The sequence below is a fragment of the Paroedura picta genome, chromosome 3, assembly GCF_049243985.1.
Source record: "Paroedura picta isolate Pp20150507F chromosome 3, Ppicta_v3.0, whole genome shotgun sequence".
In the NCBI taxonomy this organism is placed as follows: domain Eukaryota; kingdom Metazoa; phylum Chordata; class Lepidosauria; order Squamata; family Gekkonidae; genus Paroedura; species Paroedura picta.
Window position 1 is genome coordinate 32,489,455 of NC_135371.1, and position 15,919 is coordinate 32,505,373.

The following is a 15,919-nucleotide window of genomic DNA, read 5'->3' on the forward strand; positions in this document are numbered from 1 at the left end:
AAATGTGTATGGCCTTAAAGGTGATTACCAAGACCTTAAGTCTGATCTGTAATATAACACTAAGAAAATCTTCAGACGTGAGATACGAAAGAGGCTGCCCAGGTCAAAAGTGACACACCAGCTGAACTTATATTGTTTTTAGCCTGGATAACCTGCTGTTATACAAGCAAGAGCAGAGGTAACTAGACCATCTGGAGAGCCAGAGAAAGGAAGAAGAAAAGTTGGTTTCTATATCCTGCTTTTCACTACCCAAAGGAGTCTCAAAGCAATTTACAATCATCTTCCCTTCCTCTCCCACAGCAGACACCCTGTGAGGTAGGTGGGGCTGAGAGAACCCTGAAATTATCACTCTATAAGAACAGTTCTATCTGGACTGTGACTGGCCCAAAGGTCACCCAGCTGGCTGTATATGGAGGAGTGAGGAATCAGACCCAGCTCACCAGATTAGAACTTGCCCCTCTTAACCACTACACTATAGTGTCTCTGACTACTTAGCCTTTGTGCTCTCTGAAGTGCCAGAGTCCTGGAGAGAAGTCCATGCACTTGATATCTTCAGGCATGGGTAGAGCAAGCCCATTTTCCAAATCAGCATGTTGCAGAGAGGAGTGAGTAGGGTGGAATGTGAAATACTTAGAGACTTTGGGAGTAAAGCCAGTAGTAGGTGGTATCTGAGGCAGAAGGGGCCTCAGTGGAGTATAGGGCTATGGAGTCCACCTTCCAAAAGCAGCAATTTTCTCCAAATCCACCAGGGGAACTGATTTCTTTAGTCTGGAGAGGAGCTATAATTCCAGGGGATTCCCCAGGTTCTATTGGGGACCGGCATTCCTCGGAGTGAGTGATGAGGTTGTCCTGGCTTTTGCTTCTTCCAGGGCACTCTGTGACCATTGGTCATTCAGATTACAATGCTCTGAAAGTAGGGTTGCTAGCTCTGGGTTGGAAAATACCTGGAGCTCAGGGAGCAGAGCCTGGGGAGGGTCCTAAGTGGTATAATGTCATACTGTCCATCCTCCAAAGCAGACTTTTTCTCTAGGGAAACTGATTTTGCTTGTCTAGAGATATCCAGGTGCTTCCTGGAAGCTAACAACCCCATCTGAAAGCGCCAGATACTAGCCATCTAGGCTCACATATCCAAATCTTTTTATATATATGCAAGTGGCCTGCTTGACCTACAGTTGAGGTTGTGAAAATTCCCTGTCCCCTAAACAGAAGCTTAATGGGTTATTACTAATTGGGTGATGTTATTTACCTTGGAGCTGCAAAAAGCTTCACCTGCCTATTTCTCCCCATTTAGCCTCTGTTAAAGGGACAGGGTATTGTTTTTCTTCAGGTTATTTGCAATCCTCAACAGAATGACAGTCTTGTAAGGCAATAGCCTTGTACGTCCATTGTAAGTCAATAGCCTTAGAACAGGGTAACTGCGTTGGACTGCTATAATTTCAGGAAGGGCATCAAACCGATGGTATCTACTGAGAAAAGCTGGCTCTAATTGTAAACGCTATACTTAAAAGTTATCCCATTAACTGCAGTGGGAATTACTTCCAAATAAGGTTTTAGGATCAAAGCTTGGAAGGCTATAGTGGAGGTTTCAGGGGAAAGTGGGGTCAGGAGGCGAGCAGCCAGCCCTTGACAATGCAAGCACAGCTGGAGAAAGAGGAGCAACATTCATTAACTCATTTACTAATAGTAAAACATATCAAATGTCATCTGAATTGTTGTGGATTATTTACTTTATACTGTGGAACAAAAACAAGCAATGTCTTGTGATGAATGCATTGGCATGTTTTGTTGGCTTTACAGTCTGGATAGAAACACACTAACAAACTTCTTTCCCCCGAGCCTTGAAAGGTTCCAGTGAGTTCAGAATACTTCCTAAGCATGGTTTTTATTTATCTGCCTTGATTTCCTTTCGTTTTATAATCTACATAGCAACGCAAGAGAATAAAATAAAAACAAATGGACTAAAATTGGATCAGGAAGTCAAGCCTCTCACACCATTGTTGCTTTTTTTTTGGGGGGGGGGAGGAATCAAACTGTACTGAAGTTTCTTGCATTTTGTCCTTATGTCTAAATCAACCCGGGTTGGATTGCAAAGAACACCTGGCCGTGCATCTTTTTCCAGCAAACTGCACCATGTGTGATGTAGCAGCTGGGACCAGGTTTTAGGAGACTCAGATTCTCAAATCCCCATGCTGCTACGGACACTTGCATGTGCGCACACACTCTTGCTCCCAGCAGAATCTCTCTTATAGGGGTATAGTGAGGATTTTGTGGAGGAGAGGAGAACTTTAGATACCCAATAGGGAGGAAAGCAGGGTATAAATGAAATTAAAAGTAAGCAAATAGTCTTCAAGGGAAAACATTTGTAGCTCACACGCAAGGGCAACTGTGGCAAGGAAAGTTTTCACTGTGCATCTATTCTGGAAGGGAGAGAAAATAGTAGTCTGTCCTAAGGCTCAATGGTATCTGTACAAAATCAATCCCCCATCCTGTTTCCTTGCGGAAATCTGACAAGAGTTCTCAATCTGCAGCTTTATAAATTGCCATCCCTGTGTTCCCCAAGTTTCCTTCCTGAGAACATGTCTGTAAAACCATCTGGTGCGTTTTTATCCCAATGGCCCTGCAGATCTTTGAGCTGAAATTTTAAAAAAATGCATTTTGCTTTCCTTTTTTTAAGGCAGTTGACCGATGGGGAGTGGGTGGGGGGTAGTAAGACACTACGGTATTTAGTTCTTTGTGGCTTTTTGCCAGATGCCTTTTGAGTTGGTTTCTCAGCTGAGTGTCAGTTTAGTTCATTTCCCCATCACCACTCTTTATACAAAGAGCTCAAGGCAATACATATCATCCCCCCCCTACATTTTCCCCTCAGAATGACCCTTTGAGATAGTCCAGTTCCAGAGAAAATGACTGGCCTCCAGTCACCCAGCAAGGCTCACAACCTGTAAGGTTACCAGTGCTGGGTTGGGAAATTCCTAGAGATTTTGGATATGTAGCCGGGCTTGGGGAAAGGGAGACTTCAGCAGGATCAAATGAACTCCAGCCTCCAAAACAGCAATTTCCACCTAGGAAACTGTTCTCTGTAGTCTGGAAATAAGTTGTAATTCCAGGGGAATCTCCAGGCCTCACCTGGAGGCTAGTAACTCTTAATGGCAATGTGGGAATTTGAAACTCCTAGTATGATCTTGGCATTCTTTCTAAATCCACTGAAGTCTATGGGCTTAGAAGGACATAACCCTTTTTAGGATGGCCCTGTGGCACTCCCAGCTCTTGTTTTGACACCCTAACAGCTATACCATGCTGATTCTCTGCTCTTGTAACTGCACCAAGTGAGAGCACATAAAGATATTAGGCAAAATTTTTCAGGAATGTTAGAAGTTTGGGGTAGCAGTCTACATCTAGGGCAAATGACTATTCATCCAAGAAGAAGAAAACAAGAAACAAGAAGAGTTGGTTCTTATATGGCGCTTTTCTCTACCCGAAGGAGGCTCAAAGTGGCTTACAGTCGCCTTCCCTTTCCTCTCCCCATAACAGACACCCTGTGAGGTGGGTGAGGCTGAGAGAACCCTGATATTCTTGCTCAGTCAGAACAGTTTTATCAATGCCGTGGCGAGCCCAAAGTCACACAGCGGGCTGCATGTGGGAGAGTGCAAAATTGAACCCAGTTTGCCAGATTAGAAGTCCACACTCCTAACCACTACACCAAACTTGCATAATAACACCCTAGCCCAACCTTTCTCAAATTGTTTACCATTGAGAAACATTCCTTATTTGTTAATTTTATTTATAGAGATAGAGGGAGAGGGAGAGAGAGAGACTCAACTTGCATTCAGGAAACCCTTTCAGGGTCACCAAGAAACCCCAAATGCAAAGAAACCCCAAATGCAACTATTTCCTACACATATCTGCTTGGAAGGAAATCCACTTAGTGCTATTGTTGAGTGTGGATGTAGCTACTTGTTCCAGGACTTGGAAAAAGGGAGCATAACCTTTGTATCCTAGTTCTCACCAGCTTGGTTTGGCCAAATTGCAGGCTTTGATGGAATGATCATTTGCTTAGGTGGAGGCCACTGAAGTGCCCCTACACATGTGAAAGTTTGTGACACCAGATAATGGGTATGATTCTTCCATAAGTATCAGAAACATTTGTTATTTTGCATATCTACTGAGCTCAGTAACAAAAAATAGTTTTATTTTAGTAGTGGGTTTCAATCTTGTCCTTATTAGCTGAACTAAAACAGACATTTTTGTTTTGGCTTGTTTTTTCATACTACATTTTTTTTAAGTATTATTTATTTATTTATTTTATTATATTTATATACCACCCTCCCCGGAGGCTCAGGGCGGTTTACGTTGAACTTATGAACCATACATGAAACAATTTGCATTAATAATCAAACAATAATATTAACAACAGTGGTTATAACAATTAAATAATACAACATTATTAATATTATTGAAGGAGAAAAGGCACAAATATTCAATGTAAGTAACAGTATTGCAGTTAGACTTAATACAGTGCTAAATGAAACTATAAGCAAATTCCTTCTTGACATAGCCATTTTCTACCATGTACCTGATGATAATGTAATGTTATAAACAATGCATATGGGATAGTTACTGCATATTTAAATGCTTCTTAAATAGGGAATGGAGGGGGATCTTAAAAAGAGAGCCTGTTTGTTTTCTCTGTAACTGTGGGAAATTTAAAGCTGAGGTCAACTGTGAGTGTCGTGAATGATTTGTAATAGGATTGCCACCTGAGCGGATTATAATCTTATTAATGGGATTTGCAATAAAAATGCACGTTTAAGCAACACTGAGTTCCAACTGTTGGATCACTTGGTTGTTATATAACTCTGTGTTGTTGTACCCCTCATTCTTTGTGTGTAAGATCAGAATGGTTTGGGTATTAAAGATGGACTGCAAAACATTTTGATTGTGAAAGAATGACTGCTTTTAAGAACTAGAGCATTTCTTTGGATTGCCAATCAGAGTAAGATTTTAGGAACATATTTTAAAAGGCATACCTTAAAGAGCTTTACTTCTGAATTCCTGTAGCACAACAAAGTTGCAGAGCCTTTGACCATTTTTAGTTAATTTACTTGACAAGGCCAGAGAGACCGGTGACCCACATATTTTCAAGGCCTTTTAGTAAATACACACACAGGAAGCTGCATTATTCTAAATCAGACCTTTGGTCTATCAAAGTCAGTATTGTAAATATAAATAATTTTATTGTTGGAGATTTATGCCATAACAACCATAACTAACACAAAAAACCCCAATTAAAACAAGGATAGTAATAGGCAATAATTAAAATAAATCCAGGCTAAAATATTAAAGTTTAATATAAAAGATTCTTTTAAAAATATCAAAAAACAGTATACAGTTATACAATAAACATCATTGACTTTGGGTAGACATTGACTTCCTGATAGACATGGATAGTAGCATAGTATTGTCAGCTCAGACTGGTAGCAGCTCTCCAGGGTCCCAGGCTGAGGACTTCCCCATCATCTCCTACCTGATCCTTTTAATTGGAGCTTAATTGGAGTTGCTGGGATTAAACCTGGGTATTTCTGCATGCCATGCAGGTGATCTGCCAGTGAGCCACAGCCCTTCACTTTATGTCAGAAATTTAAGCCTGAATTCTTCACATCACACAAAACTGCCTTTGTATATCTTGCTCCTTTTATCATTGTCTAGTCTGATCATAAAGTGACAAGATGGGACTATACCTAAATATTAAAAAGACCAAGATCATGACAACTATTGGCAGTAGCACCAAAGTCACTATTGACAATGAGAACATTGAATGTATTGATGATTTCATCTTTCTTGGCTCTATGATCACTCAAAGTGGTGATGCAGCCATGAAATCAGACTGCAAATAACACTGGGCTGGAATTCAATGTTAGGCATGAAACAAATATGGAAGAGTAAGGATATCAGCATTTCTACAAAGTGCCGGCTAGTCAACGCTATTGTCTTCCCCAAAACAAGCTATGGATGCGAAAGCTGGACCCTGAAGAAAGAAGACAGGAGGAGAATAGATGCTTTCGAATTATGGTGTTGGAGATGAATGCTGCGAATACCATGGACAGCCAAAATTACCAACAAGATAGTTTTAGAGAGGAGCAAACCAACTATGTCATTAGGAGGCAGGATATTACGGCTAAAGCTCACTTATTTTGGAGACATCATACGATCAGACTCGTTAGAAAAAAAATTAATGCTCGGCATGGTCAGCGGCAAAAGGAAAGTGGTCGCCAAAGGATACGCTGGCTTGACATGATCAAAGCCGATACAGGGTTGACCATGAACCAACTGAAAGAAGCGGTCATTGACAGAGAGGAGTGGAGAAAACTTCCCTATAGAATCGCCAAGTGTCAGACACGACTGAACGGATAACATCATCATCAGTCTGATCATCTGAAATTCTTCAGGGTTTAAAGTCCTTGTAGCTGGAAATGATGGTCTTGAAACATTCCGAATGTCAAGCACGCTATCTACTACTACTCTTCCCCTCTGTGCCTGGAGTTCTAGCCGCTATAGCATGGGGATCCATTTGTTCATTATACCAGCTGAATGGCCCTTAATCTGAGTGCTCATGATATCCTAGATGGTTGCATCACCTGACAATCATGCATAATGTGTCAATATCACAGCCTGTACACACTGTACATGTGCTCAGAGACTGCAGCAAGTTCAATGTGTGGTGAACCATTTGTGTTTCTCACTTACCCTTGATGTAATGACTATAGTTTGCTGTTCAAAGTTCAGTCCATTTTGCTTGAGCGTAGTGTTTTGATAATTAACACATCTATTTCTGTATGGATGGATGTGTATTGTATTTTATCAGCAGGTACTTTTAATATATGAGAAGGGTATTTCTGTGCGTGGATTGTGTTTAAACAGAAATCCCTTCCTTGATGGATATGTATGTCAAGTCACAGCTGACTTGTGGCAACTGACAACTGAAAAGTAAAGGGGCTTTTCAAGACAAGTGACAAGGAGAAATGATTTGCCATTTGCTGCAGAGTCTTCCTTTAAAGCCTCTCTTCCAAGTACTGACCCTGCTTAGCTTCCAGGATCTGTCTATGCCATGCTGCCTTCCCTCCCTCCTTTTTAATGATTGTGACAGATGGGATAATTTGCCACCCATAGCTGATGGTGCTGTGTAAATATTAAGTCTGGAGACTGGGGTATCACCTTTGCTGGTTGTGAGTCTGATTGTATGGCTACAGATGGGGACTGTGGAGAGATAGCACTGTTAATCTGTAACAGGAAAAACAAAAAGGAGCCTTGAAGCATCAAGCACATTTATTGAAGGTATTGTGTTTTTTAAATATTACAAATGCAGGGTTTATGTGAGTTTAGTAGGCACTTACACAATACTGGGTGGCCCAGTCTAGCCCAACCTCTAGCCCAACCTCACTAGATTTTGGAAGCTAAGCTGGGTTAGCCCTGGTTAGTATCTGAATGGGACCAACAAGGAATATCAGGGTTACTTTACATAGTCAGGCAATGGCAAACCACCCCTGTTTGTCTCTTGCCATGAAAACCCTGTAGCGGGATGGCCAAACCACAGCTTTCCAGATGTCCAGCGTGGCCAGGGACTCACAATAAATGTAGTCCATGGAGATGTGGAGAGCGACAGTTTGGCCACCCCTGCCCTATAGGGTTGCAATAAATGTGAGTTGATGACACTTTCCACTGTCACTGTTATGCCACTTACTAACTGCAAACTAGAGAGTCTGCTTTTAAATTATATGCATTTCGTCAACAGCCCAAAAGACTGAGATTGCAGGAAGTGCTGCATTTTGGCCTGAATGGGTTGAGGATTGCAACTAGGGTTGTACGCAGCAGTGTCCAAATCGGCCGTTCCAGGGTTGGCTGTGCTGGCTGTGGCGGCCTGGAACGGCCAATTTGGATGCTGCCGCACACAACTTCAATTGCAACCATGAAATTAAGGTAACCCAACAAGGCTCTGCCCAGCAAAGAAGTCTGCACTAATCCCCTACAAATCAATTCACATTACAATCGGTGTTTTTGTGCCAGACCAGTGTGTCACAAATGGAAAGCAAGGTCAGGACTGGCCCAGGACATTTTAATGGCAGAATGGAAATCTCATTGCGTTAACACAAAGAAAAATGCACCAAGCTCAATGAACAGTCACGTCTTTTGCAGTTCTCCACAAAAACATGCTGGCGAATTGTGAGCGCTAGTCATTAGGGACGCCAACAGGTCTGGAGAAAAAAAGCCTGTCCCATGAAATAGAGGCTGAATGTGTGGAAATGGGCAGTTGAAGCTTCTCATGGCATGGAGGTAAACAGCATCCCATTGAGTCTGTTAAAAGGACAGAGCCACCATGTTACTACCCAGCTCTATAAGCACTGCCTTCGGAATAAGCTACCTGAGTTTCAAACTGCAATCTAAGAGCTGAAATGGTGATTTGTGGGGGAACATGAAGCTTGACGCCAGAGGAAACTGAACAGTGGGAAATAAGCAGTAGCCCTTCTGTGGCACCTGGAGGTAGATGATGTGCTACCTCATGCTGGGGTTTCCAACTCTTGAACTGGCTCTTGGGGGAGCAAGGAGCGGTCTGCCTCACGATTTGACATTCAGCAACTGCTTTATCTCAAGTGCCAAATCACAGCGAAGCGGCATCTATTGCTTTTCTTCCAACCAAGCGGCTGCTTGGAGCATTTTCTTCTGATTGGCCCGCCACCCAGGGATGGATTCCCCACTTCCCTTGTCTTCCCCTGAGACTGGATCCTTCCCACTCTGGGGCTGTCAACATTTCTGTGTTTCGGATGTGTGAATTGCCCATGGTGTGCTGGCTAGGGCTTGGATAAAGTGTCGCCTTTCTTCCTTCCCCCCATTCACCGTTTGCCAGGTTTCAATATACACGTGCATCTATATGTCGCTTAATTCTCGACCACAAGTTTTTCTCAGTGATTTTTAATGTCACCAATGGCTGGGATATTTGGCTGGTTGCAGGAAGCTCAAAGATGGGGGTGGTGAAGAATGCCCCGACCGGAATTCCTCTACAGGCATCCCTATAACAACCTCGAGGGAAAGCACATCCATGACCCCCTCAGGAAACCGGGAGAAGGGCTCTCCCCTCCTGTGCCCGTTTGGGCCGGGAGGAGAACGCCGGTGCGGTGGAAGGAAGAACTCAGCCAATGGCAGCTGAAGAAAAGTCCTCTCTTCGCAACACATTCTTTTTGCGCTGACAGGCTAGTAGTACCATTTCCCCGCTGGCGAAGCCGCCTGAGCTTCCCCCACAGCGGAGCGGAGTGCACGCTGGGAGTTGTAGTTCTCCCGAAGCGCGCTAGACGCTAGCAGTGGGCGGCACGGTCTCCCAAGTCGGGACTACATTGCCCAGGCGGCGAACGGGGAGTATATAAAGAGCTGCGGCGAGCTTGTGGAGTGCAGTAACCATGTGGATGTGCTGCTGAGCCGGCTCGGAGCAGCGCTGGAGCCCGAGCGGGGGGCGGCTGAGTCTCCATCCGGGCTGCCTTCGGGACCATGGGATTACAAAGCGGCTCGTAGCCCGCTCCAGCTCCCGGGCCAGCAGAGCCCCTTATGCAATCAGGTAAAAGGCAACGCGGGCGGCGGTGAGAGCCACAGAGAGCTCAGAGGCAGTGGAACTTTTTCGGGGGGGGGGGGGGGGGGTCGCTCGCTGGAGCTTTTGGCTCGCCCTTTTTTTGGAAGCCTTTCCTTGCAGCCCTTGAAAGGGGTGTCTGGAATACGTGTGTCGGTGTGTGTGTGGGGGGCGTCTCCCCCAGGTCTTATCCGATCCCCCCCTTCCCATTCCTGGTTCTGCCGGAGGGACTGGGGCTGCAAGCAACAGGATCGAACAACGCCCCCCCCCCCGGCCCAAGTTTGCAACTCCGGCCAGCTTCCGAAAAGACTTCTTGCAATCGGCGGGGAGGGAAGGGAAGAGAAGGGAAAGCATCCACCTCGCTTGCAGGGTCGGGAGGGAAGCCGGTTCCATCTCGTCGTTACTGATGCAGCTGGCAAACCAAAAGGGTTAGGAGAGGAGGCTAGCGATAATGTTGGGAGTCAGGGACTGGCGTTTGGGAAAATAAATGGACTGAGGAAGGCGCTTCCCGGAGCTCTCAGGCTTCACCGGTATTCCCCCTTTCAAACGGCTCCTGTTTCGTGGGAACTCTGGCAGATCCTTCTCCTCCTCCTCCTCCGGTTCGATTTGTCTTCTTGGGCAAAGCCGCTTGAATGACTTGCGCTAGCCTTCGGCAACGAAGTTCTGGGGCACTGTTGAAAGACACAAATGTTTACGTCCCGCCTTTCCTCTTGGCGCAAGGCGGCTTACAAGAACGGTCAAAAACATTTCCAGTTAACACCAGCATAAAACAACAAACCCCAAATCTGCCCTCCCCCCTCAAAAAAGACGCCTGTCATTCAGCCTCCCTGGAAAGGCCTGGCAAACAATGTGAGTTAAGGTGTTCCTAAGTTACTCCTTTTGTATCTAACAGCATGGAATGGAAATTAACAAAGGTCAGCTCAGGTTCCCCATGCTTAAGTGTTGACAGGTCTGCCATATCTAGAATCTCTAAATCTTTTTCAAAGGAGGCACTGGAAGCTAGATTTTCTTGGCCAGTGACACCTTATTACTGGGCCAAAGAGTAACAGTTTAATTGTGCAAACATACATGGATCCAGTCTCACTCCAGGGAAAGGATTTACTATATAGGCATCATCATCATAATCATTTATTTACATGTACAAAGTGTTTGAGTTCTTTTTGAAGATGAGACAACTGGAACTGTAGAAAATATTCCAGATAAAGGCATCACACTATTGGCTGTATTATTTTCAATTTCTTCCTTAATGTGGAACTTAGTTGCTTTTACCACTTCACACACTGAATGGAGGTATCTATCATGATCCCAAGATCTCTTCTCAGGTCAATGCCAGTTCAGGCCCCAAGAATGTATCTGTGAAGATGGCATTGTTTTCCTCAGTGTGCATCCATTTTTACTTGTGGCCTTGGACTCTCTTTTGCCAGTTTGGCGAAATAATTATAGATTTTTTTCACAGCTGTCCAGAGTTTTCTCAGTCTTTCATAAATCTTTGTAATCCACAAACTCAGCCAGCCTCACTGGTCACCTGTGACTTCAGGTCATGTGTGAATTAATTAAGTAGTATCTGTCCAGTGCTGGGCCCTGGGGGAACCTACTTCTGACTTTGCTCAGCCTGTAGTTTCTCTTTCCTGGCTTTCCCCTTATCCCATGAGTATTAAACTTTTTCAGGACCTTTTGATCAAGGGCTTTGTTTTACTGTGTTGATTTTTAGGCTCATGTCTTCTGGTCCAAAGAGATTATTCATACAAGGAAAGGATAAAGGACTTAATTTAAAGCTTTTTGGGAAACCAAGTTGATAGACCATCTGTCTTTACATGTGTGCAGATACTTTGAAAGAATTCTAATATTCTAGTGAGGCTTTTTCCTCAACAAGGTTAGTTTGTTGCCTTTTTGCTTAATTATTGCAGTATTAACATTGTTTCCCAATAACATTCTTAGTGCAGATGATACTAATGGGCCTGTAATTTTCCAGATTGCTCCACTGGTTCACTTATAAAAATTGATCTTCCCCTGGATGCCCACCAGTCTCTTAGTAAGGAGACCAGTTTTAGTGAATGAAAACAGTGACGATTGTGCTTCTGTGCCAGGGACTTTACAAAATTTAGCCCATTTGTATGAGAGTCTTCTTCCTATTTATTGAATCCTATAAACTGAGTCAAAAACAACCTCATGGGTCCCTGTCCAAGAAGTGATTTTTTTTGTTGGCAAGGTACTTGCTAGACAATACTAGTTACTAAGTTATTTTGGCATATAGTGATTATATGTTTGTTTTTAGAAGGAAAGGAATCTGAGCAGCCTATTACTTGGCTGTCACTTCAGTTTCTTTCTTTAAGGCTGTCTAGGGGGTTCCTCTGTATATTCCAAATGTCCTTAAGATGCTTGTGAATGTGAGTGTGGATCAGAATGTAGGCATTTTATTTGTAGGGTTGAGACTCCATATTACCCAATGGTCTTCTTGCAAATTAAGTGCCTTTCCTCTTTAGATATAATGAATCCTAGGGATTAGAACAAGTGAGCAGGCTTCTCTTGTTTGGTTTGGTCTATACCAGTGGTCCTTAACCACCGGGCCACAGCTCCCTCTCCCTGCCCCCCCAGGCTGCAAGCTTCTTTTTGCGGGAGGAGGGGGGAGAGAGAAGTGTGGCCACATGCGCAAACACGCATGCGCAGCCGGGCCATGCATGCACGCTTGCGCCATGCGTGGCTGCATGTGTGCATGCACAGCTGTTTTGCACATGTGCAGCCCAGCTGTGCATGCACATTTGCGACTGCGCATGGTGCACATGTGGCTGTGCATTTTTCAAATCATCATGATATTGGACGTAGTCAGTACTCTACCAGCTCAGTCCCTTATAGATGGGCAGAAGTATAACCTATAGACAATGCTAAAATCAGCATGCTATGAGGTTGCTGGATGTCTATTACTGAATAACTTCCTCTTCTCAGATGTTAAGAATTGAAATATTTACAAAATCTGTGTAAATGTTCTATAATTGTTAGATTACAAAAGGACTAACTAGGTTTTTTGCTAGGGAACACTAACAATATTGCTAGCCTTTAAGCCTTGATTTATTAAAAAGCAGGAGAGGGGACAGGATCCTTTCAAGGGTTATTTGGGCCTTTGAGGGAGGACGGGGGTGGGGGGTTGGGCACAGCAGGAACATCTGGGCAATTTGTTGCCATGTGACTTGAATGACTCATTCAGGCCTAGTTGCTTGGTTCTCTTCAATTCAAGCCAGTGAACATAGCAGTTAGAGTTTCAAGCAAGGGAGTAACAGACTCTTACAAGTACTTGTAGGTTCCCCACCAAGCAACAGGGCCAGCAGGCATCATGCCAGGTTTTCCTTGGTAGAGGCTGCTGGAGAAGGGAGGGAGGGAAAGTTGAAAATATGCAGGGCAGAAAAAAGGTAGGGTGGCTGCTCGACAGGAATGAGATGAGAGGTAGAAGCAGGAACAGAGGAGACACTATGGAAGCTATCAGGGAACGGAAAGATGGAAGAGCACGAAGGAGAAAATGAAGTGCCCCCTGCAAGTCTATATGAGTCCCTGCTTCTCTTATAACTCCCCCTCTTGTTTGGTTCTATGGATCCTGAATACCTCACTAGGTTAAGTTGGAGTAGGTGATACTGCCTTACACTGAAAACATCTACCTAGAGCAGCCTTTCTCAACTTTTTTACCAGTGGGAACCCCCTGAAACATTCTTTGGGCTTCAAGAAACCCCAGAAGTGGCACAATTATGCAGAATATAGTTAGAAAGCATAGTTCAGGTCCACCTGGGATCCCTCCCCTTCCCACCCCCTCATTGGCCATTTCGGGAGGGATGGATGGGTCAACATGACCATATATGGTCATATCACCCAATAAATGTTTAACACATTTTAAAAACATAAAAATTGACTTCCACTCATTCACGAAAGTATTCCAGGGTTGTTAAGAAACTCCAGGGTTTCATGATACCCTGGTTGAAAAAGCCTGACCTAGAGAATACATGTGAGGGAAAACTGATGGGTTGCCTGTTCCTCACCTTTCCATGCAGAGAAGATCATTTTCAACTAGGACTCAGCCCAAGGCAACTATAATTTAAGGTCTGCTCAGGTTCTAAGCCATTACATTTAGGGGTGGGATATGTTGAGCAAAGATTTAGACTGAAGAAACAAGGAGTGGTGTTAGCGGTCCCCAACCTTTTTAGGATTGAGGACTGCTTCTGAGGATGGGGAAGAGCTGGTGGCCAGGGTGCCGCGCATGCGCGTTTTCACCACCAGAGGGTGCTAACGCGCATGCGCGTTTGTGTCCGCCAGTGTGCTGGCGGCCACGCCTGCCTCCCCCCCAAGCAAAAAGCTAGCCGGGCCACTTCTCTCGCGACCTGGTTTACTTCTAGCTTTGGGAGGGGGGGGAGAGGCAGGCATGGCGGCCCGTCACCGAGGCCTTTGCGGCCCGGTAGTGGGCCGCAGACCGGGGTTGATGACTCCCGGTGTTAAGTATTTTACAGACATCATGATTTTGACATTAACTCATGCATGAAGACAGCAAGCTACATAAGATCTCAATACACCTCTTCCCTATTCTGTGTGAATAGGGCAATCATGTATTTTCTAACTTTGGTATGTCTGTTTGGAAACCTGTTTTTTGAGGGTTTACATTTGGTCTACTGAAGCTGGAAAACACACATTGCTTTGCTGATTATATGTACAAAGGAGAATCACATAATGTCCTCTCTTGGCCTCAATCAAGGTTCTTTTGTTGCATGCAAGTTAAGTAAGTAAGAATAATGGGATTTTTCTTGTATTTCGTAAAATTGCTTCACTAAGCCCTGCAGTATTTTCATGTGGTAGGTATTTCTTTGAGTAGATTGGCTCTTATTTTTATGTAAGTTTGATTAGTGTTTTTTTCCCCCTGTGTTACAGTTGGAAGACTTGAGAGATCAGGCCATCTAGTGACCTGATGGCTGAAGTAATATTCGGAGTAGGCATTTCTCAGCTCAGTGCTCTTAATCCTGCACATTTCTGGACTGTCTTTAAAGTCCTACTTTTAGGCTACCCAAGTGTGAAGCAAGAATCCAAAATCATGATTAAAAGTTGTGTTTTATAGTTAGTGGAAGTCTAAACATTAACAAAACAAAGCAAAAAAAAAAAAAAAAAAAAACACCCACCCCATTGCAATCACTATAAAACATTCTATTTGAAAATACTGGTGGCGTGTTTTTAGGAAGTACTGTTTTCTCAGAGCTGGGCCTCTTTAGTAGTAATTTGAGAGTGTATTGGCTCTTGTTTCTCCCGAGCTTTTAAAAATACTTGATATATAAGTAAAGAGATGTATTATATAAACACACATGGATGTTGTTGCAGATTTGGCTGTGGATGGTCTTAAATGGTCAAAAGATGGGCAGTTGCAGCTGGCTAGTTCTGAGGGTCTTGGTAACTAGTATAACAGTCTAAATATTTAGTTGTTTCCTGGACTACAATAACTGGTGTATGTGTGTGCTTTTAATGCCAGATACTTCACAATTGTGTGCTGTTAACTTCCTGTTCTTTCTTTCTTTAAAAAAAATTAAGTTACTGAGACAGTCAGTCGTTTGGGAGCATAATAGTGATCTTAAGGGTGGCAAAAATAGGATCTGAGCTTACCATTTGCTGGATTTTAAAGTGACCTCTTGTCCAGTTTACTATTTGAAGGGTCACTTTATCCTTCTGTTGCTTCCCTGAAAGTAACTTGCTTGTAGAAAAGTTACCTTAATGTTGTATTGGGTGGAGTCAGGAGACAGAACAAGTTCAGTCTCATCATACTGAGTATCCATAAATGCCTTGACAGCATTCATGCTGGTAGGTACTGCTGTTGTGGTATAGCAAAACAAAGACAGCAAGACTGCCAATTTGTAGGTGTGGTACACAGGGAAAATATATACTGAAAAAGTAATGAAACAACCAGCATTTCCCCACCTCATTGGTAGGATCAGGTGAGAGTGAGATTATGTTCAGTAAAAGAAGGGTACCTGCACCTGTGAAAGGAAGGCATCCAGAGATATGAGACGGATAGAGCACTTGAGACTACTGCTACGTACAGAGAATGATTGTGTTACAACATAAATGCTCGTTATGGCTTGATATGAACTGTTAGGTGAAAACCAGGAATATAAGCAGTGAGAGATGCAAGGTCATCTTAAGGTAGGCTGTCTAGTTGATGAACAGTTAAAATGTCTGAACCTCACAAGAGGAGAAAACTAGAAATAGTTTGGTCATTCCATCCAGAGCCTGAAAAGCTAGGTCAACTCTCATCAGTTTTTATAGTAGCTGGGAGTGCTCAATCCATCTTCCCAG

General features: G+C 43.7%; 1 protein-coding gene across 8 annotated transcripts in view; it reads left to right on the forward strand.

The window, feature by feature from the left end:
- The first annotated feature begins 9,425 nt into the window (after positions 1–9,425).
- ITPR1 (inositol 1,4,5-trisphosphate receptor type 1) overlaps positions 9,426–15,919 on the forward strand; it is a 264,215-nt gene continuing 257,721 nt past the window's right edge. For 6 of the 8 annotated variants that reach the window (XM_077325238.1, XM_077325242.1, XM_077325240.1 and 3 more), the window contains exon 1: positions 9,426–9,598. The gene's annotated coding sequence lies outside the window, so the exon portion shown is untranslated. The remainder of the gene's footprint in view (positions 9,599–15,919) is intronic. The other 2 variants (XM_077325244.1, XM_077325246.1) reach the window with 1 other exon arrangement.